Source organism: Apium graveolens, chromosome 10 (genome assembly GCF_009905375.1).
Source record: "Apium graveolens cultivar Ventura chromosome 10, ASM990537v1, whole genome shotgun sequence".
Lineage (NCBI taxonomy): Eukaryota > Viridiplantae > Streptophyta > Magnoliopsida > Apiales > Apiaceae > Apium > Apium graveolens.
This window is the reverse complement of record NC_133656.1, coordinates 237,662,250-237,686,633: the sequence shown is the minus strand read 5'-3', so window position 1 is coordinate 237,686,633 and position 24,384 is coordinate 237,662,250. Positions and strand designations below refer to the sequence as shown.

General features: G+C 32.0%; 2 long non-coding RNA genes across 9 annotated transcripts; both read right to left on the bottom strand.

The window, feature by feature from the left end:
• Nucleotides 1-2,274: 2,274 nt before the first annotated feature.
• Nucleotides 2,275-8,932, bottom strand: LOC141693434 (uncharacterized). Its single transcript, XR_012563122.1, has 3 exons — nt 8,715-8,932; nt 3,427-3,864; nt 2,275-2,693 (listed from the first exon to the last, which is right to left on the bottom strand). It is a non-coding gene; the product is annotated as an uncharacterized LOC141693434 (long non-coding RNA).
• Nucleotides 8,933-9,332: 400 nt separating this feature from the next.
• Nucleotides 9,333-24,172, bottom strand: LOC141689179 (uncharacterized). 8 transcript variants are annotated; one of them, XR_012562274.1, is made up of 11 exons: nt 23,928-24,172; nt 22,825-22,918; nt 21,952-22,050; nt 21,689-21,847; nt 21,184-21,262; nt 16,268-19,285; nt 16,135-16,188; nt 15,082-15,147; nt 11,666-12,246; nt 11,433-11,543; nt 9,333-9,984 (listed from the first exon to the last, which is right to left on the bottom strand). It is a non-coding gene; the product is annotated as an uncharacterized LOC141689179 (long non-coding RNA). The 8 variants fall into 8 exon arrangements; XR_012562275.1 differs by lacking the exon at nt 16,268-19,285 and adding an exon at nt 19,652-19,733 and having other exon boundaries at nt 23,928-24,165; XR_012562272.1 differs by lacking the exon at nt 16,268-19,285 and having other exon boundaries at nt 23,928-24,163.
• Between the last annotated feature and the right edge of the window lie 212 nt (nt 24,173-24,384).

The window sequence follows — 24,384 nt, the reverse complement described above, 5'->3', positions numbered from 1 at the left end:
GATGATATGGTTTCATAATAATTATATTAGCAGACGTATATGTTCATAACTTTTTCGAACATTTAAACTTATTTAAAGTGATAACATGGATAAGGAGCTAAATGTTATTGTAACGAAATTATTATTTTATTGAAGGTAAAAATATGTCTTTATTATGTTGGGACCTTAAAAAATATTATTTTAGCATGTTGATTACTTAATCGATTAACAATAATTCTATAAAAGATATTTGAAAAAGACAATATTACTGATTGAACGATATAGTTTTATTGATAATTATAGGTGTATTTTAAAAAAAATATGTTTTAATTAAAATTTGATTTTTAGTTCACATCAATAGGATACGAATTATACTTGGTCTAATATTAATTTGATTTATCTCAAATGAGTGGTTTATATTTATTTTTTTAGCCCGATGTCCAATACACCGACCAAATCAAACTAATTATTTTTAGTTTAATTTTAATTTTTTAAGTGTAGATCAATAAGATAATTTTGTTTTAGACTGAATAATTATATATATTATTTTATTTTTGTTGGTCGAATTGTATTTTTATTTTAGTTTTGTGTTAGTTTGAATAAATTGTATAATATATTTTTTTATCCTGGATAAATAAAATATATTATTTTGTTTTTCAAGTTCATTTGTATAATTTATTTAGGAGGAGTGATATTATTATTATTTTATCTTAATTCGATTCACATGACATATCAACTAAATCTTAATAATTATATTTAGTTTGCTTATTAATTTAGTCCGAAGTAACAAATTAGAATAATATAGAATTCGATATGAATTAAAATATAAATTGGTAGAAGAGGTTCAATTTAATATAAATTATAATTACATACTGTTCGATATAAAATAGAATTGAAATAATTGAGTAAGGATAATTAAGTAATTTCACCAAGTACCGACCGACCGACTACCAAATTTTTAATATTTCGTCTATTATAATATAATATAGATATGTGATATCAAAGGTCTTAAAGGATATGTTATTGGACAATTTAGAACAATTTCACGTGGATAACGATGATGACTTGACAATTTAAAATAATCTTATGTGGATCGGTTTTATTTGTAATTGACTTTTAGGATTCTATTATACCTCTGGAATTGTTATTAGAAAAGATATAGGTTTTCTCTTTTCAATTTTTATTAGACTTTTTTTGAATTTATAGATTTTAAGGTAATCGGTTCACATTTTAAAAAAAAACTAGGTGCATTTGATGAAAGTTTTATATAATATTTTAAAATTTGATGACATTCAACTCAAGTTTAAAAAAAATATAAATTTTAAATAATTTTTAAAATTAAGAGATATGCAAATATAAATCATAAACAATCTATTAAGAATTGGTGGAATTTAAAAACTTACTAACTTTGAAATATTAAAAAATAGTATTTTTTTATTGAATTTCTATTATAATTTATTTTTCATAAACTTGGGGTGGACTTACCCAATTCATTGTAGATTTTATGTAGAATAGTAGTGCAGTATAAAATTAAGATTTTGACAATTTGTTTTATTCTTGAAAATTCAATTACATTCAAATTTGAATTTTAAGGAATTCATTAAAATGTGAATATATTCAATTTAAATTATAGAATGCCCTTTAAAATTTAGGAGTATTCAATCATAATTTAAAACAATACTTTAAAAAAGTTTCGTATAAATTGTGTTTAAAATATTAACGAGTTGAATTCAATTATAATTTTGAAAGTAACTTTTTAATTTGAAAATCCAAATGTATTCAATTTAAAAATGATATAATTATTAAATTTTGAAAGTATTTAGCTATAATTCTGAAAGATTTTGGATACAAAAATTTAAGTATTTAATTTGAATTTTGAACATAGTTTTTGAAAAATATTATGGATCTGTAGCATTGCTCTCTTCTTTCTCCATCTATTCTGCCCAAAACAAATCTGAAAAATATCAAGAGCAACATCTCTTACACTTCTCACACTTCTCTTGTGAGTTGTGACTCTACAGATGGATCATGGAAATAGGAGTATAATCGTTTAATATAAGAGCAAGTCCAATACTAGATGCAAAATAACTATATTAATTGCTATAATATAGCATCAAAAAGTGCAATTTGGTTGTAAAATAAAACTTGTTCTCCAATGCTAGTTGCATAAGTAGTTCCAAATTTTCATAAATCTTTTTACTTCTACTTAATTTAATATTGTTTTGATACTTTAAGATGTACAAGATAATAATTATTTAAATTTTCCCCTTCATTTGTAATAATAGATGATTATTTAAATTTTCCCCTTCATTTGTAATAATAGATGATGTGGCAAGGATGCATATATGTATCCTTGGTTTCAAATATAGAACCAAGGACGCATATTTGCATATGACACCCCTTTGGAGTTGAGTTTTTTTGTAGCAATAACACCAAAGATAGCATTGTTGGACTTGCTCTAAGAGAATAGATTCTCAAAATCTTGTGTTCATAGTTCTAAACAACTCATAACATATAAAATCACTTTGTAAAGCATCATGATTCTCCTGCGACTACCCTGCGACTACATCAGAAACACAGGAGCTAAAGAATCATAACAACAAATCACGATTCTCGTAAGTACATCATCCATGACAATAAAAGCTGATACGTAGCATGTCTTCACAAAGGCTTCACCAGTTATCCAAGAGGGATTGACTTCACCGCAGGTCCTTCTGCCCAATTGTAATTCACACATTAGTAGGAAAATTAAATAAATAGAACTTGATCATCAGATATCAGGGTAATAACAAAAGAAACAAAGTCCTCTGCCATTAAAAACATATAGATTAACAATCTGAATCATAACAAACAATATCAGGAACACCAAAATAGAAAATTAAGCCCAAGGTATGTCAAAGTGAAAACGCAAGAAAATTTCGTGATTAGAGTGATGTTGGGCCTGGAAACTCTACTTTAAAAGATAGCTCAGGTATATCACCTTGAGCTTTTAAGTAAGCTATCATATGTCAGCTGCGTTTATATTTTAGATATTCTCACCGATCTATCTCCTTTCATCAGAACAAAATTTTAAACAGGTCACCCATAATATATACTTTGATGATCTCAGCTGATAATAAATACATCATAATCCCAGTTCTGGTAGATATATCAAAGCATCAACAACAATATGAGTTAACAAAATTGTTAACTCATAAACATTTCTGTTTCTTATATCATAAGTTGCATAATTAATCAAATCGCAAAGTGCTAAAAAATGATTCACGGAAGTACTAAAAATCCTAGGGTAGTACCTGTATAGTTACAAATAAATATCATCACGATGAGGGGTAGGACACAACTAAAATCTAGACATTTCTGTTTCTTATATCATAAGTTGCTTAATTAATCAATTCGCAAAGTGCTAAAAAATGATTCACGGAAGTACTAAAAATCCTAGGGTAGTACCTGTATAGTTGTAAGCTCTTCATGTAGTTGCAAGGCTCTCTTCGCCAAATTATGTGCCACAATGTTGTTTTTATGGTTGACGTGGGAGATAGAGGCCTCACAAAAATTCATTTTTTGTGATATGAGTCCGCTCTATTCAGTGACTGCGCTATGTAGGTTGGATCTATCCATGGAAAACATAAAATGGAGACTCCATTTTTTTCATAATATACCTTCACCATTTTATCTCGCTATACAGCGTGGCAGTTGAGCAGTTAACATGAAAATGCTGGTTGTACTGCTTTAACACTGTTTTCATCATAGGTGCAACAAACAGACCAGACATTATTATTCATCCAGCACTGATCAGGCCAGGACTACTGGACCGGTTAATCTACATCCTGCGTCCAGATGATGCTTCTCGCCTTCAGATTTTCAAACCATGCCTGCAGAAGTCCCCTGTCCCCAAAGAATTAAGGAATGTCATAAAATTCTACTCCAACAGTGTCCTAAACGGCTCCTTAAAATTAAGACACACCTTTCATCCCTCAAACATAAGGAAGCACTAGTCATTCCTTATTTTGTTTTCACCAATAAAATATACATTTCCCTCATATATAGTAGAACATATCGCTCAATAGTCTGTTAATTGGGACAATATTTACAGCAATATAATGTATTCCAGAACATACGCAAACCTTGCAGAGGCTAATAAACTAGACAACAGCATTGATCTCTGTTTTGGGAGGGGGAGGGGTGGGTATGGAAATATTCATCACGTTATCAAAAGGAATATCAATTCGTCTATTGAAATTGGATCCCTGTGCCTATTGTCTCAGAGGAGATCCTCCAAAAAAAGAAGGAAAAAGAACTTGTATGCTTTCTCTATCAACCGGGGGAGTTAGCAATTTGGAGACTTGTCAAAGTAAAATAGCTATATTCCCCCTTTATCGCATTTACCTCAAAGATAGGATGCACACGGACCAAAATAGTTTAGGCCTATTAACTTATCTGCACGATTGAACTCCTGCCAAATATCCTGTCCAATAAGATTATGGATAGTTTTATCTTTAAAGAACAGACTGGTTTTATCAAAGGGAAAGGGAAGGCAGCTTCAGAACTATATTAATTAACTCAGAAAATCATCGCTGCCTTAAGCATAACAGATAAAACACTAGTATCATCCTCAAATGGACATTGAGAAGTTCTTTTACTTAAATCGAGTGAGGGTCCCCCCTTGAATCACCTACAGCTATGCTACCTGAATTAAAATGGATCAAGTGGTTACAAGGTTTTTAGCAGTTTCAAAATATCTGTACGATCAATGGCTCGCCTACAGATAAACTTTACACCACTCAGAGGCCGGAGACAAGAGAACTGCTGACCCCCCCCCCCCACTTAACATCGTAAACAAAGTACGGAATATGATACAAATAGGGAAAAACAAAAACCTATTGGAAAGGGATCAGTATAGGCGAGGAAGGTTTGCAATGCATGCATCTGCAGTTTGTTTGCAAATGCAAATATTTTAATCCTAGAGGATACAAACTCTGTTCCAGGGACTAGGAGAATTTTATACTCTTTGCAAGAAATATGTCGTTTGACGATTAATATTCACAAATAGTAGACTCTACACAATTAAGTACACTACTCAACAGCCATTGGAATTAGTACTTGGCCACTATCATACTGTACCTTGGAATCCCATCGAAAATTTTAAATAATGAAAAGTAAATTCCATAATAAACTTAACAAATGCAACAGCAAGCAACTTTTAATGGTCGCCAGAATGGTCCAAAATACAAATTTTCCCATCACACATCTCATTCGTCAATTTTCAAAAACGCAAAAGTTCCAACTAATTCTCCCTCCATTTCTTTTTTAAGTGTCGTTTTTGATCATGCACACTTGCTAAGAATTGTAGTTAATAGAAAATTTCGTGATTAGAGTGATGTTGGGCGTGGAAACTCTGCTTTTTAAGTAAGCTATCATCTGTCAGATGCGTTTATATTTTAGATATTCTCACCAATCTGTCTCCTTTCATCAGAGCTAAATATTAAACACGTCACTATATTTAGTTACTATAGCATATGTGGTGTTGACAATAATTATTTCAAAATATACAAAGTTCATTAGGGTCATCTCCACAATTCTAGCTACACTATAGTTTGTGAGATATGCTTGTTTTCTCCGGATTTATAGTCATAATTTCTTACATTCATCGTATATACACCTCTTGTTTCCTTTGGGTTTTTGAAATAGGATTGAGCAGGGTGCTACATTAATATTGTCTTAGCAAAAAGATATGGACAACTTTGTTGAAGAGAGGGACAAACTTCAAGCCCTAGCACGTCAACTCCGCCCTCATATCTTTAAAGTCTTTTAAAAGCTTGTCTCTTTCTTCAGCAAAGCTGTCCATATTTTTTTGGCGAGACAATATAAATGTAGCATCACATCACATAGCACAATAATGTCTTTTTCTTATATGTCATTGTCTTCGTAATGTAAACTTGAGCCTCTTCGTTCATCTTTTATTTGTCTCGTGTATTCTTTATCTTTTCTTTTTTCAAGTAATCTCTTCTTTCGGATATCTCTGTGTGTAAGAAGAAATATCCGGAAACCTTCGAATTTTACTAGCAAGTGAGAAAAAGTGTCGAGCTTTCAACATACGAATTTTCATTATAATGTATTAGAGAAATTGTGTGTACTTGCATACTTCCTTTATGTGTCACTGGTAGTTTACTCTATGCGTATTTTATTAATAATAATAATCCTAAGGTATAACTTTCTAGATTCCTTTGAGTATTGAAATCTAGGTTCCTTTTAGTTGCTAGTTGAATTAAGTTTTGTTTAGGCCTCCTATTTCCTTGATCTTAAGCATGCATTAAAAGCACCGGATACACAAATGTACAATAGCACAGAAATATCCTTAAACACTTTAGATCGTGAAATATGGATTAACATAGGTCACATTATATGACAACTACTACCTTGGTTTTAAAACATTATTATTAGATTTGAAGGGTTTTAGGATATGTATTTCTATTGCTTATGAAAAGTGATAATGGAGAGATTTATGAAAAAGATAATAAGCAATGAATTATAGGATTCTCAAGAATAAAATCAATATTATTCCATAAAAAGTGTACAATCAAAGCTTTCTAATAATATGACGATTATAGTACTTATATAGGGAATGAAAACCCTAATAAAACAACCTGATAGACTAAAGACCATAAAAAATTGGGCTTTATCATTGGTAAGGTACTTATTTAATAAAGTACGTATCTACTTAGTAAAGTACATATACAGGGACTAGATACCCTAATTGAATAAGTACTTTACTTATAATAAAGCCCAATTCTTTATAGACCTTAGTCCATTAGGTTATTCTATTAAGATTTCCAATCCCTATATAAGTAATGTGATCACCACATTATTAAAAAACTCAGATTACACGCTTTTCATGGTAATAATATTAATTTTATTCTTGAGACTCATAATTCATTACTTATTGTCTCTTTCATGAATCTGCCCAACATCACTTTTGATATGCAATAGAGATATATATATCAAAAACCTTCAAAATCTCATAATAATGTTTCAAAACCAAGTAGTAGTTGTCATAAAATAACCTATGTTAATCCAAATTTCATGATCTAAGTGTTTTAGAAAACTTGTGTAATATTATGCTCTCGTGTGGCACAACCAGAAGAGAGGTTTAAAATTATAGTTATATGAAATTTTGAGGTTGTTCTACGATTTTGGAATATAGCTCAATGGTTCAGATTACCTATTTTTAGCTATCATGTTCAAAATAATATGAATGAATGTTATAATAATAGTTATAGTAGTAACTTTAAGCGTAAGTTTTAATTGTACTTCCGCCTGTGCCATGCATATCTACCAGAGAATACATTAGCATGAGTAACAAGTAACAGAGAACCTTACTGTCTTTCCATTTTTGTATATATACATTCCACTCATTTTGGTCCATGAGAAGGGACTCCTTCAGTCATTTCAACAAGTTTTAAGCAGCGGCAATTATATCAGAACTATCTCTATGATTCTCCGTAAATCGGAAGACAAAAAAGCTAGAAAATGGTAATAATTATTCATGTCTTCAGACGTATAATCAAATTACAATAACTAACAAGAAAAGATTCCTTTTAGTTGGTAATAATTATTCGTGTCTTCAGACGTATAATCAAATTACAATAACTAACAAGAAAAGATTCCTTTTAGTTTAGATCCGGAAGCTAGAGATGATAGTTAATTAACTAAACAAAGTATATAAAATATTTACTAGTATCAATCCTTACATTTATTGATTTTTCGATAAACAAAACACTTTAACAAACAAGCTATACAAGATTTAAGTTTCATCAATCAGCATACAAACACCACATATAACATTATATTTGATCACAATTCACAATTCAGAAACCATTTAATCATTACGTTCATCAGTTTTTTGATATAAAAAACACTGCAACAAACACAATTCGCCTTATACAAGATGTAAATTTCATCAATTAAACTTGATCAGCATACAAACACCAGGAATAACACATGTTTTCAGGAATTAGCACCACAATTACCAATTTCGGTACACATGTTGGTTAGACATAAATCTGACACATTTACGGTTATCGACAAACACTTTAATATATTTACTTCGCTTTAAACTACAAATCTGTGAAATTTAACAAGTCATCTAAATAACGCACACTTTTCGTGACTTTCGATATCAATCAAACCTAATTACCATTTTATTAAGCTACCATAGTCACGAATATTCCTCGCCCTCGGTGAATCTAAATCTAGTAAGTTGTTCTACTTCTGTTAAAACATACTCTTCTTTCCATTATCCACAAAACATTCTTAAATTAAAAAAAAAACTCAACAAACTCGAACTTTCGTGTTTAAAAACTAACACAATCACAATTCAGAAACCATTTAATCTCTACATTCATCGATTTTTTGATAAAAAAAACACTGTAACAAACATATTTCGCAATATACAAGTTGTGATTTTCATCAATTACACATAATCAGCATACAAACACCACAAATAACACAGTTAAAACAAGCGATTGATAAGATACATACAAGCATACACGGCCATGCATGACTGATGTTAATATATACGTACAAACAAAACACTGTAACAAACACAATTGAAGACATACAAGTTGTAAATTTCATCAATAAACTTAATCAGTTTACAAATAACACGTAAAACAAATGATTGATAAGATACGTAACGATTAAACAAATAATTTAAGATAAAAGTGTGTGTATCGTACCGATTCGGATGAGTGTATCTGTAGCAGCGCCGGAGATGAGACCGGAGACGATAGAAATCCGGCAAATGTGGCGGCCGTGATTGACGGGGGCGAATTGTAGGGATATTACACCACCGTATATATACGATATCGTATACGTAGAAAACGAGGAAATCAGGGTTTTATTTGGGCTTTCAATTTCTAAACCCTGGCCCAAGTTGGTTTGTTGGACTGTTGAAATTTACAGGCCTCGTTAATTATGAGCAAAGGCCTGTTAACAAAAAGAGCAACGATAGCAGTCCAAAATCTAGCCCAAATTTTATTTTGAATACTTGGCATGTTTCGTATTTATATATTCGTCGTCTAATTTATTTATAAGAGAATTATCAATAATTAATTTATATATTATTATCTAGAAACCCTTTCGTGGACAATCTTGATAGTAACGAGAGGTGGATTTTTATTATTTTAAGTCACATACTAATTTTAGTTCATAAGTTACCTATATTAAAATTTTCCAAACAGGCACATAATATATATACAATAATAAAATGCAATGACAAAACTCTAAAACAAAAAGTGAGAATCATATGTGGTTAGAGACTTCCCAGCAAAACCGTCCGATATTAAAATTATAAATACCGGATTAAATCCCGTGCAATGCACAGAATTGTAATATTCAGAATGGTGTAGATATCGTTTTATAAATAAACATTATAGTTATTTTACGTCTCATACAATTTTCATAATTTGTATATGTCGTAGTGACGAACGGAACAAGGGCAAAGATCTCTTACACTTCACTTGTGACTCCACAGATGTAATGTGTTCAATAGTTCTAAAACAACTCATAATCATAACATAACAAATCACTCTGTAAAGCGTCATGATTCTTAAAGGATTCCATCAAAAGGATATCAGGTTCTCAATCTTTAATCTACACTCCAGTCGTTTCCTGAGTGTTCTCAGTGTAAAGATGTCCATCATAGACTAGCTTAATAAATATAGCATCAATATCCGCCATTTTAAACAGATGTGCCTGTTTCAAACACATAACCTTGTCAAGATGAGTGGTTGCACGAGAAACTCATTCTACAAGAGTATCTACAATCATCCATATGTTTCTCCTGCGACCACATCAGGAACACAGGAGCTACAAAAACCAAAACAACAAATCGCGATTCTGGTAAGTACATCATCCATGACAATAAAAGCTGACATGTAGCATGTCTTCACAGAGGCTTCACCAGTTATCCAACACCGACAGGGATTGACTTCACCGCAGGTCTTTCTGTCCAATTGTAAATCACACTTTAGTCGGAAAATTAAATAAATAGAACTTGATCATCAGATATCAAGATATCAGGGTAATAACAAAAGAAACAAAGTCCTCTGCCATTTAAAACATCTAGATTAACAATCTGAATCATAACAAACAATATCAGGAACACCAAAATAGAAAATTAAGCCCAAGGTATGTCAAAGTGAAAATGCAAGAAAATTACGTGATTAGAGTGATGTTGGGCCTGGAAACTCAGATTTAAAAGATAGCTTAGGCAAATCACCTTGAGCTTTTAAGTAAGCTATCATCTGTCAGCTGCATTTAATCTTTGAACATATGCTTTGTTCCAGCAAAATTAAATAATGTCCAAAATTGAAAATTATTATACATAAGATTATTTGGAGAAAAACCAATGCAGTATACATTCTGCATACTTGTGCCTTGCTTTTCTATTTCTATCCGATGCCTAGGTGCTCTTTCTCTTAAAGATGTCTCACATTCAAACCTGAAATCGGTGGTAAAGTGTGATAGGTTTCTGTTGAAGACCTAGGCGGTTTCACTTGTACAACTCTGAAGTAGAATTGGGTCATTAAAGAGGGTTTGTAGTTGAGTTAGTTTGGACTTTTCTAGCGCGGCCAGAATCAGAAAGAGGGCCAATACAAGTCTAGGAAGGTTTGGTTTCCAGGGGGAGAGAACTTCCATAACTGAGGCAATTTACATGCCTTGTTAATTTATTAAATACCTTATGGCAATGTTCATCAGAAAAGAAGAACTTGGCCGAAACTAATATTTTCTGCAGCTGCTATAGTAAATACACGGACTTGCACAAGTACGTCCCGTCGTACTTAATAAAAGCCTGTTTACACTAGACTTACCACCCAATCAAAAGAGCGATCTACAAGACAAGATGTTTCAAACACACACAAAATACACATACAGTTTGAACTTTCGTGTTAGTGATTTCACGGTCTAGTGTGCTTTTAAATTATTAATTGTTGGTAAAATTATAGATGAAGCAGGTGCTTTACCTGTTCCATACATGGATGTCACCCAGGTCCCAGGGTCAAATCAGATTTTTCCTAGGTATTCTACAGCTAACATATAGTTATAAAACCTGGAAATTATATTTTAGATATTCTCACCAATCTCTCTCCTTTCATTAGAGCAAAATTTTAAACAGGTCACCCATCATAATCCCAGTTTTGGTAGATATATCAAAGCATCAACAACAACATGAGTTAACATAATTGTTATCTTAACAAGACATTTTCCAGGTAATAAAATTTAAAACAGAGAGTGGAAAACATTTGCAAAATTAACCAGCCTTGTTTGTTCTACGCACAACTAAAATCTAGACATTTTTGTTTCTTATATTATTATATAAGTTGCTTAATTAATCAATTCGCAAAGTGCTAAAAAAAAATTCCCTGAAGCACTTAAAAATCCTAGGGTAATACCTGTATAGTTACAAACCAATATCATCAGGATGAGGGGTTCCATTCACCAGGGCTTTTATAGCGCAAGCGGAATACCAAATTCATTGTGATATGAGCCTGCTCTATTCAGTGCTGAAACCAGACTTAAAGAATCAGAAGAAAGTTTCTTGTACTAGGTAAAACATATAATTATAAAATTGTACTAGGTAATTTTAAGACAAGTTTTGATGTATTCAAGGTGGACTTTTCATTACCCAGTAGAGCAGCCTGAGAAGTTTGAAAATCTGGCATTTCACCTTGAAAGGATGTTTTATGGGGCTCCTGGCTGCGGTTAAACTTTACTTGCGAAGTAATAAAAGTAAGAGAAATTTTTGACAGTTCCCGCTAACGTCCATGTGTACTTTTCTTTGACAAACTCAGATTCCATCGCAACTCAGGTGCTGCTCACACACTGCGCTATGAAGGTTGGATCTATCCATGGAAAACATAAAATGGAGACTCCGGTTTTTTTCCTAATATACCTTCACCATTTTATCTCGCTATACAGCGTGGCAGTTGAGCAGTTAACATGAAAATGCTGGTTGTACTGCTTTAACACTGTTTTCATCATAGGTGCAACAAACAAACCAGACATTATTATTCATCCAGCACTGATCAGGCCAGGACAACTGGACCAGTTAATGTACATCCTGCTTCCGGATGATGCTTCTCGCCTTCAGATTTTCAAACCATGCCTGCGGAAGTCCACCGTCTCCAAAGATGTTGACCTTCTAGCACTTGCACGTTATACTGTTGGTTTTGGTGGTGCAGATATAACTGAAATTTGCCGGTGTTCCTGCAAGTATGCCATTCAAGAAAATATTGAGAAGTTAAGATTCTAGGATAGCCTAGTTATACTTAAAAGTGCATAGCAATACAAGCTTCCGCCCGTATATCGGAAAACTTCATTTTTATTGCATTAGTCTGTAGGTATGCAATACTGTATATCTGGTGAGGAGCCGTGTTCCGTATTCACTTGCATTATCTCTGCACGAGGCCTATATTGGTATCTGGTAGATTTCGAGTTCATAACATAAAAACTTCACTTCTCTCCCATATAGTAGAACATATCACTCAATAGTCTGTTAATTGGGACTATTCACAGCAACACCAAACTTCTACGATTGCAGGACAGACTATTAGATCAAGTCCAACAGGCTAGCTATCACATATCCCAAGTTATTTTAAGGAATTTGTCACAAAATTCTACTCCAACAGTGTCCTAAACGGCTCCTTAAAATTAAGACACGTCTTTCTTCCCTTAAATATAAGGAAGCACTAGTCATTCCTTATTTTGTTTTCACCAATAAAATATACATTTCCCTCCTATATAGTAGAACATATCACTCAATAGTCTGTTAATTGGGACAATATTCACGGCAATATAATGTATATTGCTGCAAAACTCAAAAGCATAGAGCCTTGCAAAACTGTAAAGTATAGGTAATATATGGAGCCTCCGAAAATGAAAATTCTTTACTGGTCCACAGTTCCGGAGGTAAGTTGCAGGCCACTTGATAGAAGACCAATAAGAAACTAGTTAGAAACTTAAATTTGTATTGAAGTTAAATAAAAAATAGGCCCTTGAAAAGTGAAATTTATCGAACTTAAACCACTTGATAGGAGGCTTAACAGTGAACCCTTCTGCTGCAGAGCATGTCTCTGAAAAGATCAGTTAACTTGTTTGACTGCAGATGTACAAAGTACAAGCTTCTGAACCTCCTACCCTTTAGATCTTGCGTGGTTAACAGTGAAAAGTTGAAGAATAAAAGTCCGGTTAGGCTGCAATATGATGAAGTTCATTTGTTTGCGTTTCCACACAAAAGAGACTGCTTATATGCTTGTGAAAATAGTGGTGTAGTTTTACTGAACAAATCATACATTTAAAAGCTACATTTTTTTTGACTAATTTTGGCTTATAGCCTTACAAATGAGTATCTGTTCTCAACAATTCTCGGGGTGAGCCAGGATCGAACCCAGGATCTGGGACGACAGAGGATAAGCCCTTTACCACTTGAGCTATCCAACCGTGCTCACATTTAAAAGCTACATATTTAAGTGCAGTGTGTTTTTTTTTTGCAAAGTTGAATAGCATGTATGTAGTTACAAAAGGAAGTTCCCGAAAAACAAAAGCCTTATCTTGATATTAAAAGTTCAAAACTTTTGCGAGTAGAGCTCACCTACTTATATTTGATCGTTTTATGTAGATGTCCTACTTATGGACAGACGATAGGTTGGAAGTCCTAGTAACCAAATTATATGACTATGTGCATAGTCAAAAGACATGTCATTTGTATCTGCTGTTATTGCAAGATCTGAGGGAGTCGTTGCTCAGTTTTATTGATGAAGAAGCTAAAGATAATCCCAGGGATGCTGATATTATAAATAAACTCTCTGAGATTGTTGAATGTTATGAAAATAAAAAGCAATATTATTATAGCTTGAAAGAAAGACTGGGTAAATCTACATGCAAAAAACTTAGGGTGTTGGTTAAACATGAAAGGTTTAACGAATATCTTCCACCTGGTGCTAATCCCACGAGTGTCATCTTTGTAAATGTAAGTAACCTAATGATTTTGATCTATTTGTTCGTCTTGCCCTCTAATTTTTATTGCGCTCTAACATATTTGTTGGTTTTTTCTAGTTAAGCGGGTCTCCTATGTAACACCCCACTTAAACAAGTAGATGCTACACAAGCTAAGTCTTATTTATTAATGAAAGCAAAACAAGTTAAACATAATTTTTTAAACTAATAAAAGTTCAAAATCTTCAAAATAAAGTTCTCTAACAAGATCCAAAATAATATGGAATAAAACATGTCCTTGACTTTATTTTCAAGTAGATAACAAGCTAAAATCTGGGCAACACTCATCACACCCCCGCTTTACCCCTGACTACCTGTAAAAAGAAATAAATACGAGTGAGCCAAATGCCCAGTACGAATATATTATTAAAAGGTAAAGCAAAAGAATATATTTGATTTTAATAATTAGCCAAGAAGATGAGTAATATGACAGTAATTATTTAGAAGCAAGGAACCAACTAATCCAAACAAAATCAAAGAAATGGCTGAGAACAAGGTGGGTACTAATAAGGGCATCTTATAAAACCTCTGCTCGCTAGTAAACACCAAGCAAAACACAGTGAAAACAGTTCATTCTCCGGTTATCCACAAAAAGGATAAAATGAAATGTATAAAACATTTCCCAAACAAACAAAATGATCATGATCTTAATCATGCCTCATACCCCAGAGACATGCTCGTATACTCACAGCATTGATACGAGTTAGTGCCGAGAGCACCAAAGACTGCAAAAACTCCATGTGTCTCGTCTGTGAATTACCCACCCAGATAAGTTTAAGAGCCCATAACAAATGGTTACAAAATGTTGCCAATGGTATTGAAAATAAAAGCTGTATGTGACAAATCAAATATACTGGTAGGCAACATGGATCAAAAGTGGTTAAGCAACAACAGGGACCAAAGATGGCTAAGCAAAAATTAACAAGTGTACATATACAAGATGTACAACTTAACAAAATAAAATATGATAAGATAAATATGATAGGGCAATAAGTACAGAGGAAGAAAATATATTTTAAATGGAGAGAGAATGAAAGATACTCGTACCTGGAATGAGTCTAAAATATTCAATAATGTTCACACAACTAGCTCCAAATAAACCTCCAAATCAATCTATAATATCAACAGAAATATAATTTATAAACGCCAAACTCTAAAACCCACTAAAAAGTAAAGCTAACAAAATTATAATATTTTATACAGCTACCACAACTAATACAGATCATCACCATCTCATGCTAGAGTAGTATAAACATATAACTAACAAATAATCTGAATAATATACAAGCTGGTTCACAAAATGTAAAAGATATTTTATTAATTTATAAAAGTAATGTAGAAAACTTTAAATATATGACTTTATAAAAGTAGACAAACTTAAATTATACATTAATTTAACACATTAAATTGTAACAACAATTTAAGAAAATGATAAAAATAAATATAGCATGCTCTCTGTCTATCAACACATACCGACAATATTTATCAAATCCACCTCTCACACATTTATTAATTAATAACATATTGGTAAAAAAAAAGTAACAAATATGTTATGAGGAAAATATAATAAGATTAACAAATGTAAACAATTTATAATTTTAGATAAACAAACAACCAATTGTTAATTACTTAACTTATTTAACAAAATATTTTGACTACATATCTCCTGTAAAATAAAATACTATGCATATCATTAGTCCTACAAATACATAGTTTGTCAATTTTAATAAATCTCAATAAACTAAATCTTGTGAAAATAGATTTTATTTTACAAATACTTTTACATATCAACAAACTAGCACAATATAACATGATAATTATTGTAAACAACTCACACACATAACTAGTAATTAATAATTAACAAAACTAGCCAAATATTAATAATATTAAAATTTATCATATCATCCGGTTCCTAATGACATACAGATTATAAACAAAAACAACAGGGAACATGACTAATTAGATTACTACTAATTAAACATCTTGTAGCCCGTACAAATAACAATTAATCAATTAAATCAATTAAACATGCATTAAACAATAACCTAACACAATATATAAACACATAAACAAATAATATAATAATTTGATAAAACTTACCTGAATTTAGAGCCTGATATAATATGTAAAAAATGTGTACAAATAGTTATAAACCTGAAAATAAAATGACTAATATTAGTATACAATATAAATAATAATCATCTTAAATTACATAATCAAATTTTAAATAAACCTCCTCAAGATGTACACTTCTCTGAAAGTTTTGGCCGACCTAGCTATCTTTCTCCTCCTCTTGATCTTTAATAACCCAAAAATCTATTTCTCCTTCTCTTAATCTTTAATAACCCAATATTTTAACAGTGACACTCCAGTTAGCTCTTCTATGACCTTCTTGCACATGTAGATCCAAAGCTTACTTTCTTATGCATCAACTCTTCTATCTCACTCATAAGTTATATAATACAACTATTTTTCCATTTTGTTAGCCGTCGCTCTAAGATGAGTTTTTTTTTGTGTGAAAGCAATAACAGGGTGACTCTGTTTATATAATAAGTAGCTCAACAAACTATTAAACTATCACCCGGTTTGACTCATATTCAAATTTTAAACAACTAAAAGATAGCTTACAAAATTCAAATTTTTAACAACCTATTATCTACATAAAACATAATCCATAATTTTGAATTCTAAAATCAATTAATAAATATTTACTAAGTTATTGCACCAACAATGTACCAAATAAAATATAGGGTATTATATCCTAGTAATAATTTTTTTTTGTTGGTCAGATAGACACATGCGAACCCTAGTGTATGTTTATTACTCGTGTCTACAAGATTTTGATCATGGAAAATGTACTACAGAAAAGAATGCTAAAATGTTTTGACGGGTCTGAATGGACGGTTAGGATGAAAACTCGAGAAAAGTGTTTTGAAAACTAAGCTCCTCAAAATGTTTGTTGATTATGAAAATGTGCCTCGTGGAAATGGCTATCGAATATTTAGGATCAGACTTGGCAGGGATGCGCGTTGCATATTTGACCAACTGGTAGCACGTGATGATTATGACTTGTACAATAAAGTTGATACGACTTTTTCGAGGAGTCGTACAAATTCTAGCAAGAGGAGTCGTGTCTAATCCACAGTTAAGAAGCACCGAGAACAGGCATCCATGAATAATGTGGCTTTGGAGTTGGAAAAACTCGGGTTAAACGATGATTAGATGGGAAATGCCCTTTTCAAGCTCACTGATTCTAATCCGCGGGATGGTTTTTGGACATGTCGACTTAATGAAGTAAAAAGTAATCAGGTTGGAAAAAACCTGATTAACAGTTCCAGAAATAGAAAAAGTAATCAGGTTCATTAAGTAACAAAATAAAACATGCACTGATTCTTTGCGGCTTGGCTCCTTACTCCCTCAAGCTGCCTCTCATCTAACAGCAGAGGGTACCCAATTAATCATCCTTGCAGTGTAAAAGAACACAATAGGAGAACTAGTTATACTCCAAGTCTACTGCATTCAGCATTACTAAACTTCGTATATACAAATTTTAATATCTGGCAGAATGACCGTTAATAAACAAACCTGGCCTAGCATACACAGCACGTAATGTCTTTTTACTTCATTAAGTCGACATGCCCAAAAACCATCCCGCATATTAGGATCAGTGAGTTTAAAAAGGGCATATCCCATCTGATCATCGTTTAACTCGAGCTTTTCCAACTCCAAAGCCACATTATTCATGGATGCCTGTTCTCAGCGCCTCTCAACTCTTAACTCTGGATTAGACAATGTACGACTCCTCTTGCAAGAATTTATACAACTCCTCGAAGAATTCATGTACAAGTCATAATCATAACGTGCTACCGGTTGGTCAAATATGCAACGCGCATCCCTGCCCATTCTAATCCTAAATGTTCGATAGCATTTTTCATGAGGCACATTTTCATAATCAGCAAACATTTTGAGGAGCTTAGTTTTCAAAACACTTTTCTTGAGTTTCCAGCCTAACCGTCTATTCAGATCCGTCAAAACATCTTATCATTCTTTTCGATAGTACCTTTTCCATGATCAAAATCTTGTAGATACGAGTAATAAACATATACTAGGGTTCGCAGATGTCTATCTGACCAACAAAAGTTATTACTACGAGACCCGCTTAACTAGAAAAAACTAACAAATATGTTAGAGCACAATAAAAAGGGTGTTGGCCCTAAATGTCACTATTTGGGGTCAAATGGTCCTCAATGTCATTTTTTGAAAAATTGGCCCCAAATGTCACTTGAAAACGGCGTTTCGGGTGAAGTTTTTAAAAATAGACGAAAAACGCAGTCTCGTGTTGAGTTTTTCTATAACAATTTTTTTTTTTTTCAAATAAAAGGAAAATGCAATTTTGTTTCGTGTTTTTCTTGAAAAACATGGTTTCAAACCGTGTTTTTGCTGAAAACGCAATTTCAGAAATTGTTTCGGTAAAAAACGCAGTCTCGTCTTGAGTTTATGGATATAAAAACGGCGTTTCAAAATGAGTTTTCCGTAAAAACGCAGTTTCAAACCGAGTTTTTCTCAGGATGCAAAAAAAAAAATCAAAACGCAGATCCAAAACGAGTTAATATGAGAAACTCATCCTGAGATTGTGTTTTGCCCTGATAACACGAATTGAAGTTGCGTTTTTCAAAAAAATTTTTTGAAAAAAAAAAATCAAAACGACACACGCAACTTCGTTTTTGATTAATAACAAAAACTTCACCCGAAACTCCGTTTTGGAGTGACATTTGGGGCCAATTATTTAGAAAGTGACAATGAGGGCCATTTGCCTCCCAAAAGTGACATTTGGGGCCTTTTTCCAATAAAAAATAGAGGTCAAGACGAACAGATAGATCAAAATCATTAGGTTACGTACATTTACAACGGTTACACGCGTGAGCTTAGCACCAGGTGGAAGATATTTGTTAAACCTTTCATATTTAACCAACACCCTAAGCTTTTTGCATGTAGTTTTACCAAGTCTTTCTTTCAAGTTATAATAATATTGTTTTTTATTTTTATAACATTCAGCAATCTCAAATAGTTTATTTATAATGTCAGCATCCCTGTAATAATCTTTAGCTTCTTCATAACTAAAACTGAGCAACGGCTCCCTCAGATCTTGCAATTACAGCAGATACGACTGACATGTCTTTTGACTATGCACATAGTCATAGAATTTGGGTACTAGGACTTCCAACCTATCGTCTGTCCATACGTAGGACATCTACATAAAACGATCAAAAATATAAGTAGGTGAACTCTACTCGCAAAAGTTTTTAACTGTTAATATCACGATAAGGCTTTTGTTCTTCGGGAACTTCCTTTTGTAACTACAGACATGCTATTCAACTTTGCAAAAAAAAAGCACACTGCACTTAAATATGTAGCTTTTAAATGTATGTTTTTTCAGTAAAACTACACCACTGTTTTCACAAGCATGTATGTTTTGTTCAGTAAAACTACACCACTGTTTTCACAAGCATACAAGTAGTCTCTTTTGCTTGGAAACGCAAACAAATGAACTTCATCTTATTGCAGCTGACATAGTGACATAAGTAAAAGAACAGGAATGACAAGAAAGCATCCTAACCGGACTTTTATTCTTCAACTTTTCACTGTTAACCACGCAAGATCTAAATGGTATGAGGTTCAGAAGCTTGTACATTGTACATCTGCAGTCAAACAAGTTAGCTGATCTTTTCAGAGACATGCTCCGCAGCAGGAGGGTTCACTGTTAAGCCTCCTATCAAGTGGTTTAAGTTCGATAAATTTAACTTTTCAGAGGCCTATTTTTTATTTAACTTCAATACAAATTTAAGTTCCTAACTAGTTTCTTATTGGTCTCCTATCAAGTGGCCTGCAACTTACCTCCGGAACTGTGAATCAGTAAAGAATTTACATTTTCCGAGGCTCCATACATTACCTATCTTTTACAGTTTTGCAAGGATCTATGCTTTCGAGTTTTGCAGCAATACTGGGTACACAGCAATATAATGTATTCAAGAACATAGCCATCCGGATTCATATCTAGCAGACATAAGTTAACCTTGCAGAGGCTAATAAACTAAACAACAGCCTTGAATATAATCCAAACATTCAGCATGCCAAGGCACAAACCCTAGATATATGGATCTCTGTTTTGGGAGGGGGGTGAATAATAATATTTCAAAACCTGGGTAGTAGTTGTCGTAACATGACCAATGTCAATCCATATTTCACGATTTGAAGTGTTTTAGAAAACTTGTTTAGTATTTTATTATACACTCGTGTATCTCCAATGTTTTTAATAGGTGGTTAAAAATAATGAAATATTTTTTTTTGACGTAAAAAAAATGAAATATTAATCCTAAAGAAAACTTAACTCAACTAGTAACAAAACAGAAACTAGAAAGCTATACTTTGGGATTATTATAAATAAACTACACATATAGTAAATTACTAGTGCCACTTAAAGCAAGTATGCAATTTCATAAATTTTGTGCGATATAAGAAAACTATCACTTATAATTATAATAATCATTACCAGATTGCCATCGGAGTTTTAAAAACTTAATATCATTTTAAAAATGCATCATAATGCTCATAAAATATTTACTTAGCTTTAAACTGTAATCCGTGAAATTAACAAGGCATCTTAACAAAGTACACTTTTCATGACCAAATTTTGATACAATCAAACCTAATTAGCATGTTATAAGACTACCATAACCTCCCGTGAATATAGTAAGTTGTTCTACTTCTATTAAATTATAGTCCTCTTTTCCATAATATACTTAACAGGCTTAAATTAAAATTTCTCGAAAAGATCTAACTTTTGTATTGCATAACAAATGCAGTCAAAATTCAATCTTCATTTAAACTCTTCATTCATCGATTATTCGATAAACAAAACACTTTAACAAACAAATTTTAGCTATACAAGTTGTAAGTATCATCAATACACTCGGCTTACTAAAAAACACGAATAAAACAAGTGACTAATAAGATACAATTAAGACTTAATTTTTCGAAAATTCAAGGAGAACATAATATGAAAAAATTTAGGATACAACAAAATACAACAATGGAACATATGCTAAAGAAAAAGATATTGCATAAATTAGCACACCATTAATATCGAACCTTAAGTGTAAGCAATACTCGCACATCAGGATATCTTAACTCCTCTCTTAAGGGAGCCCGTTCAAGTATCGCCAGCATACTGCATATTGGTAAAAGTATATTCAGGAATTAGCACTACAATTACCAATTTCGGTATACCTGTTGGTTAGACATATACATGATGCATTAGATTAAGATTTAGCACATTTACAACTATCGAAAAGTATTTTCATATATTATGTGCGATATAAGAAATATATACTTATAACTAGAATAGTTTTAGTTGGTAGTTAGTTAAATTTTCTTTAAACCTCATATTTTCTTATTTTTAAGCACGTATTAAAAGCATCGGATACACGAATGTACAATATCACTAAAGTTTTAACATTTTAATCGTGAAATTTGGATTAACATAGGTAACCTTACGAGAACTATTACCCTGATTTTGAAACATTATTATTATATTTTGAAGGTTTTTAGAGGGAAATTAAAATGTTAAAGCAAAAAATGAATTAGAAATGAGAACCTGGTGATATGTTGTTAGCTCATAAAAGGGCTCCTTCAGAGCTTCAATGACAGGTGTATCGCAAGGTCAGAAGCTTCCTTTGCTAGCGAGGTTAGATCAGTCAAATGAAGAGTCTCCATGTCGTATTATTGATAAGATACATATAAGACTTAATTTTCCCTATGAGAAAATTCAAGGAGAACATGGTATGAGAAAATTTTAGGATACAACAACTTACAACAATGGAATATATGCTAAAGAAAAAAAGATATTACACATATTACCACAAAATTAACATCTAGCCTTTAGTATGAGCAATACTCGCACGTTTGGATATCTTAACTCCACGCTTAATGGAGCCAGTTCTAATACCACCAGCATACCTGGTAAAAGTATATTCATGAATTGGTAAAATCAAGATAGTAGTTGCTATAACATAACTTATGTTAATCCATATTGATCTTAAGTGTTTTAAAAAACTTGTGTAGTATCCAATGCTTTTAATAGGTGGTTAAAAATAAGGAAATATGAAGGCTAAAGAAAACTTAACTCAGCTAGCAACAAAACTGAATCTAGAAAGCTATACCTTGGGATTATTATAAATAAACTACACATGTAGTAAACTACTAGTGCCACATAAAGCAAGTATTCAATTTCATATATTTTGTGCTATATACAAAAAACATCACTTGTAACTATAATATCATTACCAAATTGCCATTGGAGTTTTTAAAAACTTAATATCATTTTAAGAATGCATCATAATGCTCATAAAATATTTACTTAGCTTTAAACTGTAATCCGTGAAATTAACAAGGCATCTTAACAAGGCACACTTTTCATGACCAAATTTTGATGCAATCAAAATCCGTTTAAACTCTACATTCATCGATTTTTCGATAAAGAAAACACTTTAACAAACACGATTTAATTTATACAAGTTGTAAGTATCATCAATACACTCGGCTTACAAATAACACGGATAAAACAAGAGATTAATAAGAAACATATAAGACTTAATTTTCCCTATCAGAAAATTCAAATTCAAGGAGAACATGGTATGAGAAAATTTTAGGATACAACAAAATATAACAATGGAATATATGCTAAAGAAAAAAAAAGATATTGCACATATTACCACAAAATTAACATCTAACCTTTAGTGTGAGCAATACTCGCACGTTTGGATATCTTAACTCCACTCTTAATGGAGCCAGTTCAAATACCACCAGCATACCTGGTAAAGTATACCTGCCGATTAGACATGAATATGATGCATTAGATTAAGATTTAGCTTATTTTACAATTATCGAAAAGCATTTTCAAGTATTTTGTGCAATATAAGAAAATCGTCACTTATAACTAAAATATGAGTACCATATACGGATGTTCTGTCAACATTGTTGAAATCCGTCCATAATTTAAAATCAAGAACAATCTTTTATCATCAATCCTCAAATATTTAAAATCTAAAATGAATAGAAACCCTTAATATCACTTTAAGAATTCATCACAGTACTCGTAAAATTTTTACTTGCTTTAAACTGTATATCCGTGATATTTAATAAAGCATACTTTTCAAGACCGACTTTCGATATCAATCAAACCTAATTACTAAGTTATTAAGCTACCATAACTATTAATATCCCTTATGAATATAGTAAGTTGTTCTCTTTCCCTTATCCACTAAACAGACTTAAATTTGAAAATTCTCAACTAACTCTAACTTTCGTATTACATAACTAAAGCAATCAGAATTCAGAATCCGTTTAAACTCTAAAATTGTCGATTTTTCGATAAACAAAACACTTTAACAAACAAGCTATTCAAGATGTAAGATTCATCAATCAGCATACAAACACCACAAATAACACTACATTTAATCACAATTCACAATTCAGAACCATTTAATCTCTACCTTCATCGATTTTTCGATACACAAAGCAATTCACATGATACAAGTTGTAATTTTCATCAATTACGCTTAATCAGCATACAAACACCACAAATAACACTGCATTTAATCACAATTCACAATTCAGAACCATTTAATCTCTACATTCATCGATTTTTCGATAGACAAAACACCGTAACAAACGCAATTCACATAATACAAGTTGTAATTTTCATCAATTACGCTTAATAAGCATACAAACACCACAAATAACACAGATAAAACAAGTGATTGATAAGATACATATAAGCATGATTGATGTTTGTATATACATACAAGCGTGATTGATAAGTGTGTGTATCGTACCAATTAGCGATGAGTTTATCGTAGGAACGCCGGAAATGAGACCGGAGAGGATAGAGTTCCGGCAAGTGCGGCGGCCGTGATTGACGGAGGCGAGTTCTGTGATATTACACCGCCGTATATATACGATATCGTATACGTAGAAAACGTGGAAAGAAGGGTTTTTTGGGGCTTTTATTTACTAAACCCTGGCCCAAGTTGGTCTTCTTTGTATTGTTTGTTGGACTGTTGTAATTGACAGGCCTCGTTAATTATGAGCGAAGGCCTGATAAAATGATAAGAATTAGAGACTTTGTTTAAACCAATCTCATTATATCGACCAACGATTAATATTTCGATTTTAATTTTGAAATATATTGATTTATTTGTACAATTTTTTTAGTCGAATTATTTGTATCTACTATTTTACTTTAATCCGAGATCCAATATACTATTATGATAAAAAAAAAATTATATATTA